General features: G+C 40.0%; 1 protein-coding gene across 2 annotated transcripts in view; it reads left to right on the top strand.

Annotated features, from left to right (window-relative positions):
• IPCEF1 (interaction protein for cytohesin exchange factors 1) overlaps window positions 1-19,814 on the top strand; it is a 209,206-nt gene that overhangs the window by 119,600 nt on the left and 69,792 nt on the right. The window lies entirely within an intron of this gene.

The following is a 19,814-nucleotide window of genomic DNA, read 5'->3' as shown; positions in this document are numbered from 1 at the left end:
AGTAATTGTCTCCACATTTTGAAAGTGGGATAGACTGAAGTGCAGAGAGATTGCGTCAATTGTCCCAAGTCACACAGGAGTAAATGGAAAAAAACAGATTCACATTCAGGTCCCTTGGACTCCTAAGCCCATGACTTACAGCATACCAATCTGACTCCCTCTCGGGCCAGGATACATGATAAAATTAAGACCACCCTGTTTTCTGCCTTCAACGGGGTTCTGAGAGAACAGCTCTAGAAATGAAATTTAGGGCAATTCTCCTTTGAAATTACATGTGATCTCATTGTCATTGAATCCCTTTGCTTTTCTCTCTCCGTCATCGCCTGACACTGCCTGGGAAGACCAGCCTCACCTCTCTTCTGTTTTACGCTGTTGTTACCCAGTTACCTGATGCGTAGTCTACCTTTTTCTTTCACCACACGTTGCTACTTCAAACTGTACTACCTAGAATTCATTGAGGAAGGTCAAGTCCAGAGGCTCATCTGCCATTTTTCACACCACATATTATGTGCTTAGTGTGACGCAGCACACAAGATTACTCGCCAAGTCCCACAAAACCATATGCAAGTTTAACAGCCGTAGAAATCCAGGCTGGTAAAATCTTGGATTTAAAATCCACAGTTTTGTTTTCCCTTGGCCTTACGAGAAAGTACCAGTTCACTTCCTGGCTTGTGGGAATCACCTTAACTGGTAACCTTTCTTACTTCCTCACACTTGTCAGCCCTACCCATTTAAAGATGGCACTTCTTTCAATTCCTGTTAGCACGTGGGCTGGCTCTCTCTAAGCCTTCGCATATGCTGTTTCTCTGCTCAGAAAACTCTGTCTCCATGCCCTGAAGTCTTTCTCCTATCCAATTCCATCAAACTTATCCCTCCTTATAGGTCAAATTTTAGCTTAAATAGCCTTTTTCTAGAGGCACGTACCTTCTCCCCTGACCTAAATTTGGCTTCCTCTCTCTGCTCCCTGAGCGGCCTATACTTTTCTTTTCTTTTCTTTCCTTTTTTTGAGATGGAGTCTTGCTCTTTTGACCAGGCTGGTGTACAATGGTGTTATCTCGGCTCACTGCAACCTCTGCCTCCCAGGTTCAAGCGATTCTCATGCCTCAGCCTCCTTGAGTAGCTGGGATTACAGGCGTGCGCCACCATGCCCGGCTAATTTTTGTGTTTTTAGTAGAGACAAGGTTTCACCACCTTGGCCAGACTGGTCTCAGACTCCTGACATCAAGTGATCCACCTGCCTTGGCCTTCCAAAGTGCTGGGATTACAGGTGTGAGCCACCTTGCCTGGCCTATACTTTTCATACTATCATACTTGTCCTCTTTTTTGGGTACTTGCTTGTCAGGCTTGCTGTTTTCCATAATTGATCATTTCTGTAGGACAAGATCATGGGTATATCTTCAGCAACTTACTCCGTGTCTGACAGTTAATAGGCTCTCAATTAATAGTTCTTGATTTCATATATAAATAAGAATTAAGAATCTTTGGCATTTACATTGCCCATGGGAATTTCGAGAAATGGAGTCGTGTGTAAGGACTGATTTTGACAGAAAATAATTTTCCAGGAAAGGATTTCCACCTCTATTCTTAAAAACAGATATGGGAAAAGCAGCAATCTGAATTTGCTAGAAAGGCCCCAAGGTTCTGATTAGGTCCTGCACAGCTGCTCCCATTTTGCTAACACATTATTAGGATCTTTGAGAAGTAGAGGTGGGAGATGCGCATTCTGGGGACTAATGTGAACAAAGGAATGAAAATATAAACGAGCTGTGCCAATCCATTGTGTTAGCGATTATACTGAATTCTCATAATAGCCGAGCAAGATAGATTTTATTATTCCCATTTTTCAAGGGAGTTTACTGAAGCTCAGGGAATTTAAGTAACTTGCTCAAAGTCTCATAAGGAGTAAATAGCAGAGCTTGGATTTAAAACAAAGGTTTCCCAACGACAAAGCCAGGCTCTTTTCCCCAGGCTGCATGGCTTCTCCATTTAGAGGTGACTTAGGGCCAGTGAATGGGGGACTGAGACACGTAGTGATAGTGTAGGAACGTGGATTTGATCCAGCAGGCAGTAGGGAGCCACTGCCTATTCTTGAGCCGGAAGGTGAGCTCGTGAAATTGGCATGTGAAAAATATGAACCTAGCAGCAATAAATTGGATGTTTTGGAGAGTGAGGGAGCTGCCAGAAGGCCAGTTAGGAGATGGTGAGAAAATGCAGGCATTCAGACATGAGCTCCTGGACTAGAGTGCCAACAGTGAGAATTTAGGGCACACTATGCAAATAAAAAGGGGCAAGGTATGAAGAGTGCTTGGATATAAGACACAAAAAATTTGAGGCTAAAATAAGCCTGATTCCAAGTTTTAGAGCCTGGGGAGACTGGGAAAATAATATGAAAATTGAGGGACAAAGAGTTCGTGACTAAGAAGGGTGGAATTTCATTTAGATTCACCGTCGCTTACTTTTTTTTGGTGTATTTTAGTTTTGTACATTGTTTCTTTGTATAAAATTACTAGATACTTGTGTTTTTTAGTTTTCATTTATTGACACCATTTGTGCCATTGCATCACCAGTTCAAGGAAGCCTTGAGGCCCCTGGGCCTTGACTAGAAAAAATGAATCATTCAACTATCTGTTTCTCTCTCTCTCTCTCTCTTTTTTTTTTTTTTTTTGAGACAGAGTCTCACTTTGTTGCTAGGCTGAAGTGCAGTGGCGCAATCTTGGCTCACTGCAACCTCCGCCTCCCGGATTCAAGTGATTCTCCTGCCTCAGCCTCCTGAGTAGCTGGGATTACAGGCGTGCACCACCATGCCCAGCTAAGTTTTGTATTTTTGGTAGAGACAGGGTTTCACCATGTTGGCCAGGATGGTCTCGATCTCTTGACCTCATGATCTGCCTGCCTCAGCCTCCCAAAGTGCTGGGATTACAGGCATGAGCCTCTGCACCCAGGCCCAACTATCTATTCCATAAAAACTTTAGACAAACTGAAGAGGTTTGTAGGTTAATATCTGGTTTAGTATGTATTACAGAGACTTTAAAGTTCTTTGAGAATCCAATGTGTCTGTGCAATTGTGATTGTGTTTCTCCTTTACTTTCTGAATGGTGAAAGTTTTGCATGTTTGGGGATTGAAGTAACTGTCTGCATGAGATGTGTTCCATCTCTAGCTGCATGCGCACTTCATGTGAATTTCAGAGGATCTTATCTTTGGAAGGCATATTTCTTGAAATCAGTTTTATGAGAATCTCTATAGTGAAGATCTAATCACTTTTTACATTGGGCAGAATTTACCCATGTAGAAAATGTTACTTGAAAGTCAAAATTTTCTCTTTTCATGAGACAACTATTCTGAAAGTTTCAGTAAATATAGAGTACCTTTTTTTTCAGCTCAAGAAAAATAAAGAACACATTAATTTTCCCTGGGAAAGTGACATTAAGTCTTCTACTTTTCATCAATAGGCATAGATTAGCATACATTTTGGAAAATGTCTGAGTGAGTTTACAATAGATTCAAAAAATTTTATAGGAAAGGGGTTATGAATACATTAGTCATAGCTTATATTCTTTCTCCCCCAGCTACAACATAAGCAGCAGAGGACGTATTCTTTACTTGTCTGATTTAAACTGTGTCTCTATATCCTAGAAGTTGGCAGGTACAGAGCATGTACCAGTATTTTTTGAAGGAATTGCTTAATTATTACATTACTTAATTATCTATTAGTTGTATGAATCAACTAATTAAATTGAGCATTATTATTGAACACTGATGTGTTCCCAGACTTCTACCAAAATGAGAATTATGGGCTTTTAATTTATTTGAACTCTATATTTATTGTCTTAGCCAAGAACCAGCCTCTGAGCATATCCCAAACAAAATTCCAATGTTTTGAAATGTTTCTTCAAGGTTGGGTGAGGTGGCTCATGCCTGTAGTCCCAGCACTTTGGGTGGCTGAGGTGGGCAGATCACTGAAGGTCAGGAGTTCAAGATCAGCCTGGCCAACATGGTGAAACCCCCGTCTACTAAAAATATAAAAATTAGCCAAGCGTGGTGGCTATGCCTGTAGTCCCACCTACATGGGAGACTGAGGCAAGAGAATTGCTTGAACATGGGAGGCGGAGGTTGCAGTTAGCCGAGATCACATCACTGCGCTCCAGCCTGGGTGACAGAGCGAGACTGCGTCTCAAAAAAAAAAAAAAAAAGTTTCTTCAGTGAAGACAATTCAAATTAACCATATGAAATTGATGAACTTTTGGCCAACATATGGGTTCCTAGAATTTGTATTAGAAAGGAGAACGAGAAGGTGGAATGTTGACATGTCTGGACAGGGCAAAACATGACATTTCAGCAGCTATAGGTGACCGGTTTACCACAAGACAATGACTCATGTATCAAAGGGGTAAAAATGCTTGCTTAATTAACATTTGGAAACCTAAATGTTAGAATGATTGAGGACTTTCTTGAATTCTGTTACTTCTGACATTCTAATTGCACATGCGTGGAAATGAATTTTTAAATGGGCATTTAGTTTATTTATTGCCTATAATGTATCATTGTGTTCTAACAATTATTTTCCTTTGCAGATCCTCGAATGTATTTCTAAAATAATGGTTCCCCTGTCATAGCTTTATGGCCACAGTATCTGTAGTTGGGATGGGCAGTTCTCAATAACTTCTTGTTGCTAACTCCATGTAATGTGGGAACAATTGCTCATGTTGCCAATATTATTTTCCTTTAAATTCTTTCCAAACTTTTCAAAATTAACTGTGGAACACTGAGAGCCAGGAAATGTTGGTTTCTTTTGTCTTGTTCTCAGAAGGCAGTGATACGCTTGGACATTGCCAGAGTGAATGCCATGGTTGGGGTATTTTAGAGGACAGTCTTCTTAGCTCACAGCAGTGAAACGCCCACTCAGGGGACACAGCCGCCTCCCTCTTTTCTCTGGTGGACAGTGCACTCATAGTACTTTTGTTGGTGTTTCCACAACTTCTTCTTTTTTTTTTTTTTTTTAAAAACAACAATATAGAATCCAACTTTTTGCTTTTTGGAAATTTAAAGTAACTGAAAAATGCTTTAAAAGATTATACAATAGGGCCAGGCATGGTGGCTCATGCCTGTAATCCCAGCACTTTGGGAAGCTGAGACGGGAGGATCACTTGAGGCCAGGAGTTTGAGACTAGTTTGGTCAACATGGTGAGACCCCATCTCTTAAAAAACAACTAAAAATTAAAATAAAAATTGTAAAAAAGGTTATACAGTAGTATGTGCTCATAGGAAAAATTTGAAAATAAAAGTAAGCGAAATAAAAAAAGAAGACAGACATGGAAGCAAACAGACAGAGAGAAATAAATGAATTAAGATCATACAGGCTTGGCCGATGTAGTGGCTCACGCCTGTGATCCCAGCACTTTGGGAGGCCAAGGCAGGTGGATCACCTGAGGTCGGGAGTTTGAGACCAGCCTGACCAACATGGAGAAACCCCATCTATATTAAAAAATATATATATACAGAAGTAGCCCAGTATGGTGGTGCACGCCTGTAATTCCAGCTACTGGGGAGAGTGAGGCAGGAGAATCACTGGAACCCGGGAGGTAGAGGTTACAGTGAGCCGAGACAGCGCCGTTGCACTCCAGCCTGGGCAACAAGAGCAAAACTCCATCTATAAAAAAAAAAAAAGAAAAATCATACAGGTTCCTACCACCTTTTGTTGTATGTGTTTCCAAGCATTTGTTTCTATGTTTTACAAAAATAAAATAATATTATGCATGATGCTGTTGTCACTTGATTTTCTCACTAAGTAATACATAGAAACATATTTCCATGTTGATACATGTATATCCACAACATCATTTCTGATGGCTGTAAGAATTATATATGAATATATGATAGTTGATTTGCCAATGCATAGAATGTAAAATCAAAAATGGCTTTTATCCTAAAATCGTTTAAAATCGTTAACAGGAAATAGAGTACATAAGTGCACACACACTAACTTAAATATAAATTGATATATATTGAATTGATATTTATAGTGCCTAAATGTATAAATATTGACACATATGTAGGTATGTATGTGTATAAATATTAACATAAATATAGATATGCATGTGTATAAACATACGTATGTATATGTGTGTGTATATAATTTGATCATTCTTGAAGCAAGCCAGCAATAAGGTGGATTTCGGCAGCATGGTATAAGGGACAAATGGCACCTGGATTCTAGTCCTGTACTTTATTATGAGGTCTTGTAGCTCTAAGTCAGTGATGCAAATCTCTATGCATCTATTTTCTTGCAAGCAAATGTTGACCGACAACACTATATTATTTAAAGCTACTTTGAGAAGACTGAATGCAGCTAAAAGCAATATTTAAAAAATCAAAGGAATGTATACAAACAAAAGCAATGTGTTTGCCTAAATATTGAGATTTTCGGATGCAGAGGAATTGTGCTAGGAATTTTCAGACACCAGGAATGGTTTCTCTCAGTGACTATGACCTGTCCTGTGTAAGAAAGTCCAAAAATACACCTACCGACCCCGTGTAAAGGATGATTTTAAGCTACAAGATGGGAATGGACTAGAAGACATTGAGTACTTCTCAATACAGAGTTTTCCACCCTGGAGGAAGAGTTCAGTTAACACACGAGTTAATGGTGAGGGTGTGGGCACATTTTCCAAGCAACAGAGTGCCAAGTGGCCCATGGGATGAGCTGAACTTTTCATTAGGTTTGAGGATTTTCCTGAGAAGTCTTTATTTGAAGATTTATCATCTGGCTGGAGCAAGCTCTTTTAAGGGTCAGGTTCCAGCTGCTGCTTCTACAGACAAGCTAACTGATAGACTCATCTGTCACTGTGCTGCTGTGTTTAATCTTCCATAGAGCATGTTTCAAGAAGATTTCAAAAGGAAACCATAGAGAGGAAAGTTTAAACAAATATTGAATATTTCTGTAAGGAGTCAGAATTTAGGGAAACATGTTTGAAACAATGTCTTTGAAAAAGACGCAAGGAAAAGGCACACTGCAGGGGAAGATAACCCTGGGCTCACAATGTAGAATCTCTACATTCCCTTGAAAGAGAATGCACCCAATTTTAATTCTACCCTGATTCTACACTGATGCTGAGGCTCCTTGACAGTCTAGGCAAACCACCCACCATCTCTGGGCCTCGCCTCTATGTCTGTCTGTTCAGAAGCATGAATAGATGTCTGTTACCTGTGAAAGAGATGGTGCTCATTAACAGCACGTCAGCCACTGATATTTTCACACCTTGAATCTTGTAAAACTTACCGTGGCAAATGCATTTTCATTCTTTACTGACAAATAACAATTTCAGAGTAGTAGCTTTAAAATTAATTTTTTTTTAATGAAGTTTACCATCTTAGCCATTTTTAAGGGTACAGCTGAGTGGCATTACATAAGTTCTTATCACTGTGTAACCGTCAGCATCATCCATCTCCAGAACTCTTTTCATCTTGCAAAACTGAGACTCTGTACCTATTAAATAATAAGTCTCCATTCCTTCTCCTCCCAGTCCCTGGCAACCACCATTCTACTCTCTGTATCTATGAACTTGACTACTGTAGTTCCCTCCTGTAAGTGGAATCATACAGTATTTATCCTTTTGTGACTGGCCTATTTTACTTAGCATAATGTCTTCAAGGTTCATCCATGTGGTAGCAGGTCTCAGAACTGTCTTCCTTTTTAAGCTGAATCTTATCCCATTGATGTGTGTACCACATTTTGTTTATTCACTCATATTTGTTGACAGACACTTGGGTCGCTTCTACCTTTTGGCTATTGTGAATAATGCCAATATTCACAATAGAGATGAGACCCTGCTTTCAATTCTCTTGGTTTTATACCTAGAGGTGGAATTGCTGGATCATATGGTAGTTCTGTCTTAATTGTTTTTGAGGAGCTACCATGCTATTTTGCATAGCGGCTACGCTATTTTACATTCCCAACCATAGAACTGGAACACAAGGGTTTCAGTTTCTCTACATCCTCACCAGTGCTTGTCACTTAATTAATTAATTATCTACAGTCACCATCCTAATGGGTGTGAGGTACCATCACATAGTGGCTTTGATTTGCCTTTTCCTATGACTAGTGACCTTGAGCAACTTTCACATGTGTTTATTGGCCATTTCCATATCTTCTTGGAGAAATGTCTTTTGCCATTTTTGAACCGGATTTTCTTAGTGGTGGTGGTGGTGGTGTATTTTAATAGTACAGACGAAACTCATGAAAACAGCTTGAAGAGATTTGAAAGTTCCTGAAGCATTTGATAACTTCACATTGCATGAAGGCAAGATTACGTGTTGTACTGACTGTGATTTTAAAAGACTTAACTTTGTCTTCGCTACTTTTTTTTTTTTGACGGAGTTTTGCTCTTGCCGCCCAGGCTGAAGTGCAATGGCGCGATCTCAGCTGACTGCGACCTCTGCCTCCCGAGTTCAAGTGATTCTCCTGCCTCAGCCTCTCGAGTAGCTGGGATTACAGGCACCCGCCACCACGCCCGGCTAATTTTTTGTATTTTTAGTAGAGACGGGTTTTTGCCATGTTGGCCAGGCTGGTCTCAAACTCCTGACCTCAGGTGATCTGCCCGCCTTGGCCTCCCAAAGTGCTGGGATTACAGGTGTGAGCCACCATGCCCGGCCTATTACTTCTGAATCTCTAATATTCAAAGAGAATGCACCTGATTTTGAATTTTCTTAAATGGTGCTCCTTTATCTATTCTTCTCCCAACTCATGCAATAACCATGGATGGTAGATGAATTAGATAGCAAGAGATAAAATTTAGTCTGTAATGGTGAGATTTTATCAAATTTATTCCGACTCATTTAAAACCTTTCCTTCATATGTATTGTTTTCTTTCTTTTTTTGACTACGCTGCTGCAGAGACCAGCCCATATATGTGAAAACAATAGCACATTTGGGGTTTTAAAGCTTCCAAAAGAATAGGGCAGAGATGAGACTGAGCAGAAGCTAAGGATTTTACACGGCAGAGGACAATCACACAAAATTCTTTTAAATTTGAGGTTTCCATCTTAATCATTTTTGAAAATTACATTTCAGAAGGTAATTACTATCTTTATATGTCAGACTACCTGAAAGTTCACTAGTAACTTAATTTCACTTAAAATATGATTTTGCTCCAAGTGGTCTCCTTACTTCAGAGCGTTTTCCCTCTTTCTCCATAAGGAGAGAATGAAAGATTGTGAGTGGCTAGCTAGGAGAGGTGACTTACAAATCATAGAACAGGATGACAACCACTTCTTGGTCACCACCTAAATATGACGTAATGTGATAGTGACAGAGCCATATCCTTGGTTGACTTTTAGGAGGGAATAGTAAGGAGGGATTGTTGTGCTGAGCAGTTGGGCTGTTCATGGGAGGGAATGTTTTCTGCAAGGGGAATAGCATCCTGGTTTAGGTTTCCCAGAAGCAGATTCTTGAGAAGAGGATTTGGGTGCTAGCAGTTTACTTGAGAAGTGATACAGGAGATACTTGGAAAGGGAATAGGGAAGTGAGAGGGTAGAAAAGTTAGTTAATAAGGTTCTCCTTAGCAAGCAGGGTGTGACTGTGGGTAACCAAAACTTCACCCTTCTGGGGAACCCTGGGAGCCTGTGAAAAACATGTACCCCAGAGTTTTCACACTAAGGGAAAAAGGAACTGGGATATTGATTTGTTTATTTATGTATTTTTCTTTTTTTAGAGATGGGGTCTCACTGTCATCCAGTGGCGTGATCATAGCTTACCACAACCTCAAACTCCTGGGCTCAAGCAATCTTCCTGCCTCAGCTTCCTGCATAATTGAGGCCACAGGTGCACATAGTTGTGCTTCGCTAATTTTTGTATGTTTTTTAGAGAGATGTCTCACTATGTTGCTCAGGCTGGTCTCGAACTCCTAGCCTCAAGAGATCCTTCTGCTTTGGCCTCTCAAAGTGCTGGGATTACTGATGTGAGCCATGGCGTCCGGTCTAGCTGGGGGCATTTCTGCCCCAAGACCCATTCGTTGCTGGTTGAGAGCTCGTCCCAGGAGCAGTGTTCCCCGAGGACCTCTGCACAGGTGAAAGAGTGGAATAGGGCAGCCAGAGAAGCTTTCCCACAGTGAGATGCAGGTGCTGGTGGCAGGAAGTCTTGCCAGTGTGCCCTAGGTGGTAAGGACAGGGCATGTGTCAGGGTCACTGAAAGTAAGTGATCTCCTTACTGCAGAACCCTCCCCTCTTCCCCCTGTTGGAGCCTCAGTATCCCCAGAACCATCCTCATTAGTGTAATCAATTCTTTCCATCTGTTTTTATAATCAATGCCAAGAATCTCTGGGTTCTGTAGGAAATTGGGCCTTTTTTCTAGCCAAAAACATTTACCAAATGTTGTCTATGTAGAATATCTATTTCTAGGTGTTTGTAAGAAAAAAGTCTCTCTGGATCTAAATCTAGTTATATTCATAGGGTAATGTTAGCTAAACCCAAATGCAACAATATTTTAGTAAAAATACCCCAAATAATACATGAAGAATATAGTAAGTTTACTAGTATTATTATTCTCCAAATAATCTAAAATGTTTTTTTCAACCATTAATCTGATGCAAAGAAAAGAGAGGAGAGCTGAGACACAGAAACAGCTAGTCGGAGGGCTCAGCTTACAATGCACTCAGTCAAAAAGCTTATTTTGCACTTTGGGAGGCTGAGGCAGGCAGATCACTTGAGGCCAGGTGTTTGAGACCAGTCTGGCCAATATAGTGAAACCCTGTCTCTATTAAAAATACAAAAATTAGCTGGGCGTGGCGGCACGTGACTGTAACCCCAGCTGCTTGGGAGTCTGAGGCAGAAGAATCACTTGAACCTGGGAGGCAGAGGTTGCAGTGAGATGAGATCGCACCACTGTGCTCCAGCCTGGGTGACAAGAGTAAGACTCCATCTTAAAAAAAAAAAAAAAAAAAAAAAAAAAAGCTTATTCTACATTAATTTCTGGGTCATTTATTCTCTTTTGTTTTCACCCCTTTTCCTGCTTTCCTAGGAACTAATAATAATAAATTCTTGGATTTCTTTATAGCTTTAACAAATTTTACATTATTACACACATCTATGTTAATTTCCATTTAGTCTGGAGAAGCTGGTTATAGCTGCTTATTCACTGTGAGGACAGTGACTCAGAGAGGTTAAGTACGCTGCCTGGGGTGTCAGAGTACGTGGCTTACATCGAGACATTAATTCCAACTCCAGGGTTGTTTTTTTCTGTGCCATGTGTTGACTGCAGATTCTCTCCTCCTCCCATTTCAGTTCCTGAGCCTATTTTAGCTCTGAAGAATTTCTTCAGTCTTGTCTTTAGAATTAGTCAGCTGGTTGCTGGGTCCTGGTCTGAGTCCTGTCACTTTAATAATACCACATGATGGTTCCCATGGTATAATGCCAGGCTAGCTTGGCGTTCTAGGTTCTGGCACTTGGCATGGGATTAATTTTCCTCTTAAGGCTGTGATCATAGTACTACCTCACTGGCATATGGTTAGCGCTCAATAAATGCTAGGTCTTATTAGATGTTACTCAAGATTATTGTATTTCTTAAAAGGATTCCAAGCACACCCCCTACCAGGCCTGCTTCTGATATCTGGAAGAAAATAAAACACAGACATTTTTTCTTTCTTTTGGTGCAGTGCTTGTCACAGCCCGATGCTAATACGTGCAGCTCTCTGTGATAGTTGCAGAATGTGGATTGTGTTGGTGTGCTAATCTTCGTATTTCCTTTTCTGAAAGGAAGGGGAGATGAGTTGCAATGCCGTGGACGCTATTGTATGGAGAGAAGGAGGGGAGCTTTAGATTCTGTCCAATTTTAGAGGGGAAGAAAGGAAAAAAACCTACCAAGACTATGTAAAAATGATAATAACATGTCACTACGAAGAGTCCTTACTTAGCCTATATGCCATGAAGTATGTATAGTCAAAGTTCTGAGGTCTTTCAGAGCAATGATTATTTGTGTGGGGCTATGTCACCATGTTTACATTCAATTAGGTTTGTTTCTATTTGTTTTTAATTTCGAGAATTGCTTTTCTTTTTCGTGTTTGTTTTTGATTTAAAAAATCAATCATGTACCCGATTCCAAAGTCAAAACTGTAACAAGTTACAACCAAGTCAGTCTCCTTCACATCTCTGTTCTCTATCCTCTTTCTTCCCTCTTTTCTATTTGTTTTTGGTTTATTTTTCCATGTTTCTTTTCACAAATACAGCAAGGGTGTATATTGAGTCAAATCCCTTCCTCCTCTCTTACACAAAATTAGCATATTAAATATATAGTACTGCACCTTACTTTTTCTCTCACTATGTCCTAGAGATTGCTCTATGCGTCGTATGGCGTTTTTCATAGTTATTCACTGTGTGTGGATACCATAGTGTATTCAACTGTTGCCTGATGACAGACATTTGCATTCTTTGCAATCCTTTGTAAATACAAACAATGCTGCAATGCACATGTCATTCCACATATTCTCCAAGGTATAGTTAGGACAGATCCTAGAAGTGGAATTTCTGGGTCAATGGGCGAGTGCATTTTTGCTGATTATTATCCAGTTTCCTTCTGTTGAGTTCCATTTTGCATTACCACCAGCAATGTTTGAGAATGACTGTTTCTCCATAGAACTAGAACTTTTATAGTGAATTTTATCCTAACTTTTCTTCAATCTCCTTTTACTTTTACTTTCTATTTTAAAAAATATAATTCAGATTTCTCTAGTGGTCATGAGTCTGTGTGTAGTGTGAGAATCTAGAGACAACTGTTCTAAGGTGGCATGAGAATGGGCAGCTCAGCTCAGCTCAGAGTTTAGACCTCATCTGTTTCCAGTGCCCTGGCGGTTTTGGGGAGTAACTGAGAAAACAATAGATATATATGGAGAAATGGAGACTTTTGCAGCTTCACCTGATTCAGATAGTCATTGGGTAACCTCATTAAATATGCTTAAGGTAATTTCAAGAAATTCAATGCTATATTCACTTAAAAACACAAAAGTACAAAGAAATTTTTTTTAGCTAATTTTTTTTTTCTTGAATTCAAGATTCTATTTAAGACCTATAATTTATTTAATAACAGGTTTTAGGGGAGAAGATGTTGCAATGAAAATATACATAGATTCTAAGGTGACTTCTGATTTCAGAATTATTGAAGTGTAAAGAAATCGGGTTTTAGAATTAAGGAACTATGGTTTCATTGAAAATAGAGATAGAATATTACTTTTCATTTTTTAACCAGGAACTACATGACAGTTTCCTATATTACCATTCGTCTGTTTCTGGCTTGTTCTTCTTTGACCTACTTAGACTCAGGAATACACGTCACTCTCATTTCTCCTGGTCAGCCCTTCTGCTTTTCTGACATGTGTAGGTACCTAAGAAGTAATTTTGTATATTTTCCAAAATACTAGTGGTACGAAAAGGGCAAATGTTATCATGGCAATGAACACTTATTTTTGCATTTAAATTCTAAAATCTGATGTCCTATTTTAGTTAATTTCTAAAAGTCTTTATTTTTTTAGAGCAGTTTTAGGCTCACAGCAAAATTAAGAGGAAGGTACAGATATTTCCCATATGATCCCTGCCCATACTCATGCACAACCTCCCAATTATCAATATCCCCATCTGCATGGGAGATTTGTTATAACTGATGAACCTCATGTTTTTAAAAACAGCTTTATTAAGGTATGTTTTATGTATCGTAAAGTTCACCCTATTCAAATTTGCAGTTCATTCATTTTTGGTAGATTTACCAAGTGATGCAACCCTCATAAAAAATCAGTTTTAAATAATTTGTATTGTACCAATAAGATCCCTCATCCCCACTTACAGTTAATTCTCACCCCCAACCATAGACAACTACTGTCCTGCTTTCTGTCTCTATAGATTTGCCCTTTCTGGACACTTCATAGAAATGGAATCACACAGTCATAACTGATCGCTTGTATTTCACTTTCACTTAGCAGAATGTTTTCAGAGTTCATCCATGTTTCAGCAAGTGTCAGTGGTTTGCTCCTTTTCATGATTAAATAGCATTTCATCGTATGGCTGTGTCATACTCTATTTAGTAGTTGATGGACATTTAGGTTGTTTCCAGTTCTGGGTTATTATGAGTAATGCTTCTATAATGATTTGCATGCAAACCTTTGCATGGGCATTTGCATCCATTCCTCTTGGGTAGACACCTAGGAGTAGAATTGCTCAGTTGTATGGTAATTATATGCTTACTTTTTTTAGAAACTGCCAAACTGCTGGGTGTGGTGGCTCACGCCTGTAATCCCAGCACATTGGAAGGCCAAGGCAGGCGAATCATGAGGTCAGGAGATCGAGACCATCCTGGCTAACACAGTGAACCCCATCTCTACTAAAAAAAAAAAATACAAAAAATGAGCCGGGTGTGGTGGTGGGTGCCTGTAGTCCCAGCTACTTGGGAGGCTGAGGCAAGAGAATGGCGTGAACCCAGGAGGCGGAGCTTGCAGTGAGGTGAGATGGCGCCACTGTACTCCAGCCTGGGCAACAGAGAGAGACTCCATCTCAAAAAAAAAAAAAAAAGGCAAACTTTTCCACACTGCCTTCTGCATCTCATTTTAACACTTTATTGTCAGAGGAAAAAGATTATAGTTCATTCATTCATTCATAAAATGTGTTTATTTATTTCACATATATTTATTCCATACCTTATAAATAATATGTATGAACAACACAGTTATTTCCTTCAAGGTACTCACAATCCATTGGAGAAGCAGACAAACAACCAGATAATTAAAAACAGTAAGAGAGGTCCTGTAAGGGAGGGCCACCCCTGGGGCTGGAGGCAGACAGGGGGGCACCTAGTCCAGACTTAAGGGAATAGGGAAAAAGTTTTGGAAATGGTCACAGCTAAGTTGAATCCTGGAAACTTATCTAGGGGAATGAGGTAGGAAGGGCATTATAGGGCCAGGGAGCAGGAGGCAACCTGCCTTGCTCACACCCTGGAACCCTTTACTCTGTTTTTTTGTTTGTTTGTTTTGAGACTGGGTCTCACTCTGTAGCCCAGGCTGGAGTGCAAGTGGCGCCATCTCAGCTCACTGCAGCCTTGAACTTCTGGCCTCAAGTCATCCTCCCGCCTTGGCCTCCCAAAGCACTTGAGATTACAGGCATGAGCACCACATCTGGCCAAGAGCAGAGTGTTTAAAGGAGACAAATACTCTAGAGGTGTTTCATGAGATCAAAGAGATGATCAGCAACCTTTACATTTCCCTCCAGTGTTGTAACACCAGCCATTTTCATAGAAATATGTTTTTAATGCTGCCTAATGACAGCAACTGTACGTGACACTCCACTGAGATGAACAAAATCAGAGATGCTGGGAAAAGTAGATGGGCTGAATTGTGAGGAGAAAGGTTTGAGATCATAGAACATCATAAAACAAAGTGAAAAGGAATGTGTTTCTTCTGAATTTAAGACTAGATTTGGAAAGAGAAGTTTGCACAATGGCCAAAGGGTGGGTTTGATACCTCTGGCAGGAGAACGAGTTTTTTATTACATCAGGATTTCGAGGGAAGCTTGCAGGTACCAGTATAGAACCTGGAGGAAACTTTTTTTTTTTTTTTTTTTTTTTTAAATAGAGACAAGGTCTCCCTATGTTGTCTGGGCTGGTCTTGAACTCCTGAGCTCAAGTGATCCTTCTGCCTCGGCCTCCCAAAGCACTAGGATTACAGGCGTGAGCCACCCTGCTTGGCTGCCTGCAGGAAACTTTTTAGAAAGTTAGGAATTGAAGAAGAAGGATCCCGTTCAACAAAGTTATTTTAGTTAATATAATAGGCAACAGGGGATCTGGAGAAGCGTAGGAGGAGGAAAAGGAGGAGGAAGAGAAGAACACTGTCATTCTCTCAGGATTTGCCCTCTGTGATTGTCATTTTTGAGGCATTTTTTTTTTGCAAGTCAAATAAGCAAGGACCATTTTTGACACAAGTTATCTGTGATTTTGAATATAGCTCAACTGTCTTCAGAATAAAAAAAAAAGCTTCTGCTTATAAAGTGATAATTTCCTGGGGAAACACTAAGATGTTTTCACCCAAACTTATTTAGGCTCCTATTTAAGGAAATCTCAGCTGTTTCACTTATGCAGAAAAGGAATCCACCCAAATGAAGATTTACCATTTATTTTTTACATTGATTAAATTAAATTAATTAATTAATTAATTTTTTTTGGAGACACATTTTAACTCTGTCACCCAGGCTGGAGTGCAGTGTTGTGATCACAACCCATGACAGCCTTGACCTCCGGGCTCAGGTGATTCTCCCACCTCAGCCTCTCAAGTAGCTGGGAATACAGGCATGTGCCACCATGCTCGGCTAATTTTTATACCTTTGCAGAGATGGGATTTCACCATGTTGCCCAGGCTGGTCTTGAACTCTTGGGCTCAAGTGATCCTCCCACCTTGGCCTCCAAAAGTGCTGGGATTACAGGTGTGAGCCAGTGAGCCTGGCCAATTTTATTTTTAGAAGAATAAAAATATTACTAAAAGTGTATATAGATATGTTACATTTTTGTTGATTGATTTGTGTATTATATCATTTCAGATCGATTTATTGTACTGAAAATGAGTTGTCTAGAAACTAGTCATGCCACAAATTGGGTGCTGATTCTAATTCAGCTCCATGGAACCATTGTTTTTTCTTTTTTTATTATTTTATTTTTTGATTTTTTTTTGTTTTGAGACAGAATCTTGCTCTGTCGCCCAGGCTGGAGTGCAGTGGTGCGGTCTTGGCTCACCGCAACCTCTGCCTCACCGGTTCAAGTGATTCTCCTGCCTCAGCCTCAGCCTCCCAAGTAGCTGGGATTACAGGCATCCGCCACCATACCTGGCTAATTTTTGTAATTTTTAGTAGAGATGGAGTTTCACCATGTTGGCCAGGCTAGTCTCAAACTCCTAACCTCAGGTGATCCACCCACCTTGGCCTCCCAAAGTGCTGGGATTACAGGCGTGAGCCACTGCGCCTGGCCAGAAGTATTGTTTTTTCTTTGTTTTTGATTTTTCTGTTTGTCTTTGGCTGAATGGGGGAGGGGGAGAGAAGAAATTGTGGAACTAATCAGGGCTTGATTATAAAGGGTCTTTCATCCTCTGCTGAGGCATTTAGACTTGACCCGAGGGCAGCTGGACACCATGCAGGGTATTTAATCAGAACAGTGCCATGAAGAATGTTCATGATGTAAACACTTGCTGTAACTGTGACTGTGATTTGGACACTAAATTTGATGAAACAGCAGAATTATAGAGAAGGAGAACAGTTGAGGAGACTTTTGCGGTAACTCAACAAAACATTAAGGGTAAGTTGAAGGAGGCAGTAGGTAATGGATGGATTGAAGACCTGAGCAGATGCAGCAACTATACAACTTTGAGTTTACCTGCATGGGCACCAAGAAGGGAATGGAAGAGTTTGGGATGTCTCTCAGATGTCCTGTTTTGGCAACTGGCTAGAAAGTGATATTATTCACTGAAGTCGAGAACACAGGAGAAAGGAGTAGGCATTTTATGGAGTAAGATAATGAGTTTGATTTTGGATTTGTTACTCTTGCGGGGCCTATGGGAATAGGCTTACTAGGCGGTTGGAAATCTGGGACAGGAGCTCCAGGATTGAATCCCAGTTTGAGATATGGATTTTGGATATATGTGGACAGTGGTGATATAAGGTATGGGTTTTGGATATGTGTGTACAGTGATGACAGATGAAGCCATGAGGGTGTGTATGATCATCCATAGAGAGTTTTGGAACAAAAAGAGAATAAATCTGTGGACAGACCTCTAGAGAACTCTGACATTTAAGAAACAGACAGGAGAACAAGACCCCTGAAAGAGAAGAAGGCATAGTTAGAGGAAAAAGGGGAGCAGCAGTAATGTGTTGTCAAAAAGGCCACAACAGCAGGGTGGCTCCAGAGGGAGGGAGCAGCTACAGTGTCACTTAGAGTTCAATTAAGGGAGGACTAAAAACAGTAGATGGGATTTAGCAACATGGGTGGAGTTTTGGTCTCTACGGTTTCTCTGGAACATATAGAAATGAATGGGAGGAGGAAGTAGAAACAAATGCTGAGTCTAAGTGATGTTTTTTTCTTTCTAAGTCAATTATGGAAATTTACATAAAAATGCCTTAGCCTAACATAGATTCTTAAAATTGAGATGAAAATAATACAACCTAACATTAGCTACTTTAAAGTGAGCAATTCAGTGGCATTTAATACATTCACAACGTTGCGCAACCTCCTCATCTATCTAGATTGTGAACATTTTCATAACCCCAAAAGGAAACCCCTTACCCATTGAGCAGTTGCTCCCTATTTCCTACTGCCTGGGCCCCTGGTAGCTACCAATTAGCTGTGTTCTGTCTCTCTGGATTTCCATTTCTGGATATTTCATATAAATTGAATCATATGAGAGATGAGCTTTTGTGTCTGGTTTCTTTCACTTAACACAAGGTTTTCGAGATTCATCCACGTAGCATGTATTAGTGCTTTATTCTTTTCTAAGGCAGAATAATATCCCATTGTATAGATACAGCACAATTAATTTATCCATTTATCTGTTAATGGGCATTTGGGCTGTTTCTATCTTTTGGCTGTTGTGAGTGCTTTGTGAACAGGGCTGCACATGTATTTGAGTACCCTTTTTCAATTCCTTTGGGCATACAGTTGAGCATCCATAATCCAAAACCAATCCAAAATGTTCCAAAATCTGAAAGTTTTTGAGTACCAACATGATGCTCAAAGAGAGTATTCATTGAGTGTTGGATTTTCAGATTTGGGATACTTGACTTGTTTGTATATGCAAATATCCCCAAGTCAGAAAAATTCTGAAATATAAGGCACTTCCAGTCCCCAAGCATTTCAAATAAGGGATACTCAGTCTGTAGATCTAAAAGTGGAACTGATGGGACCTAACATTAGTTTTTCAAAACTATACTTTTTTGTAAGGCTGATTGAGAATCCAAAGGAAGCACTGTGCATTGTACAGAAAGTTGACTTAGTCTGTATTCTTTGAATACCTTATATTCTCTTTGAGAATCAGCATCCAGTAATTAAGAAGCCTGTCAAGAGAGAAGCTGCATATATATAATATACATATGAATGAATACATATTCACTCCGTATAAACACACATATGCATACATAATGTTTAAAGAAGAGAGTGCCCATTAGAATTGAGTTTTGAATCTTTTTTTTTTTTTTTTTTTTAAGACAGAGTTCCACTCTGTTGTCCAGACTGGAGTGCAGTGGCACGATCTCGGCTCACTGCAACCTTTACCTCCCAGGTTCAAGCTAACCTCCTGCCTCAGCTTCCCAAGTAGCTGAAATTACAGACGCCCACCACCATGACCAGCTAATATTTTTTGTATTTTTAGTAGAGACGGGGTTTCACCATGTTGGCTGGGCTGAATGTGAACACCTCACCTCAAGTGATCCACCCGCCTCAGCCTCCCAAAGTGCTGGGATTACAGGCATGAGCCACTGCGCCCAGCCTTGAGTTTTGAATCTTATAAGAGGAAGGCATTTCAGGTGAAGAATTTAGATAAGTTGAGTCACATAAGAGAGAGAAGATGGGCATAGGGTTGGATGCCTCACAGTTTAATTTTTCTGAAGAAAAGAATGCAAGTTGCACTCTAGTTGGCAATAAAGGAAAGAGCAGAATGATCAAGTAAACTAAAAGCACCCATGGCACTAACTTAATAGCAGCTGACTTGTAAAATTAAGATGGTATTTTCAAAATCAATTTTTACTCATCTCCCAATAACCACAGACTCATTTATGTTTAAGCTTGTAGATTCTATTTCTCTACTCAGAGACA

The sequence above is a fragment of the Pongo abelii genome, chromosome 5 (assembly GCF_028885655.2).
Source record: "Pongo abelii isolate AG06213 chromosome 5, NHGRI_mPonAbe1-v2.0_pri, whole genome shotgun sequence".
NCBI lineage: Eukaryota > Metazoa > Chordata > Mammalia > Primates > Hominidae > Pongo > Pongo abelii.
The sequence above is the reverse complement of the archived record's forward strand: the minus strand, read 5'-3'. Positions and strand labels throughout refer to the sequence as shown.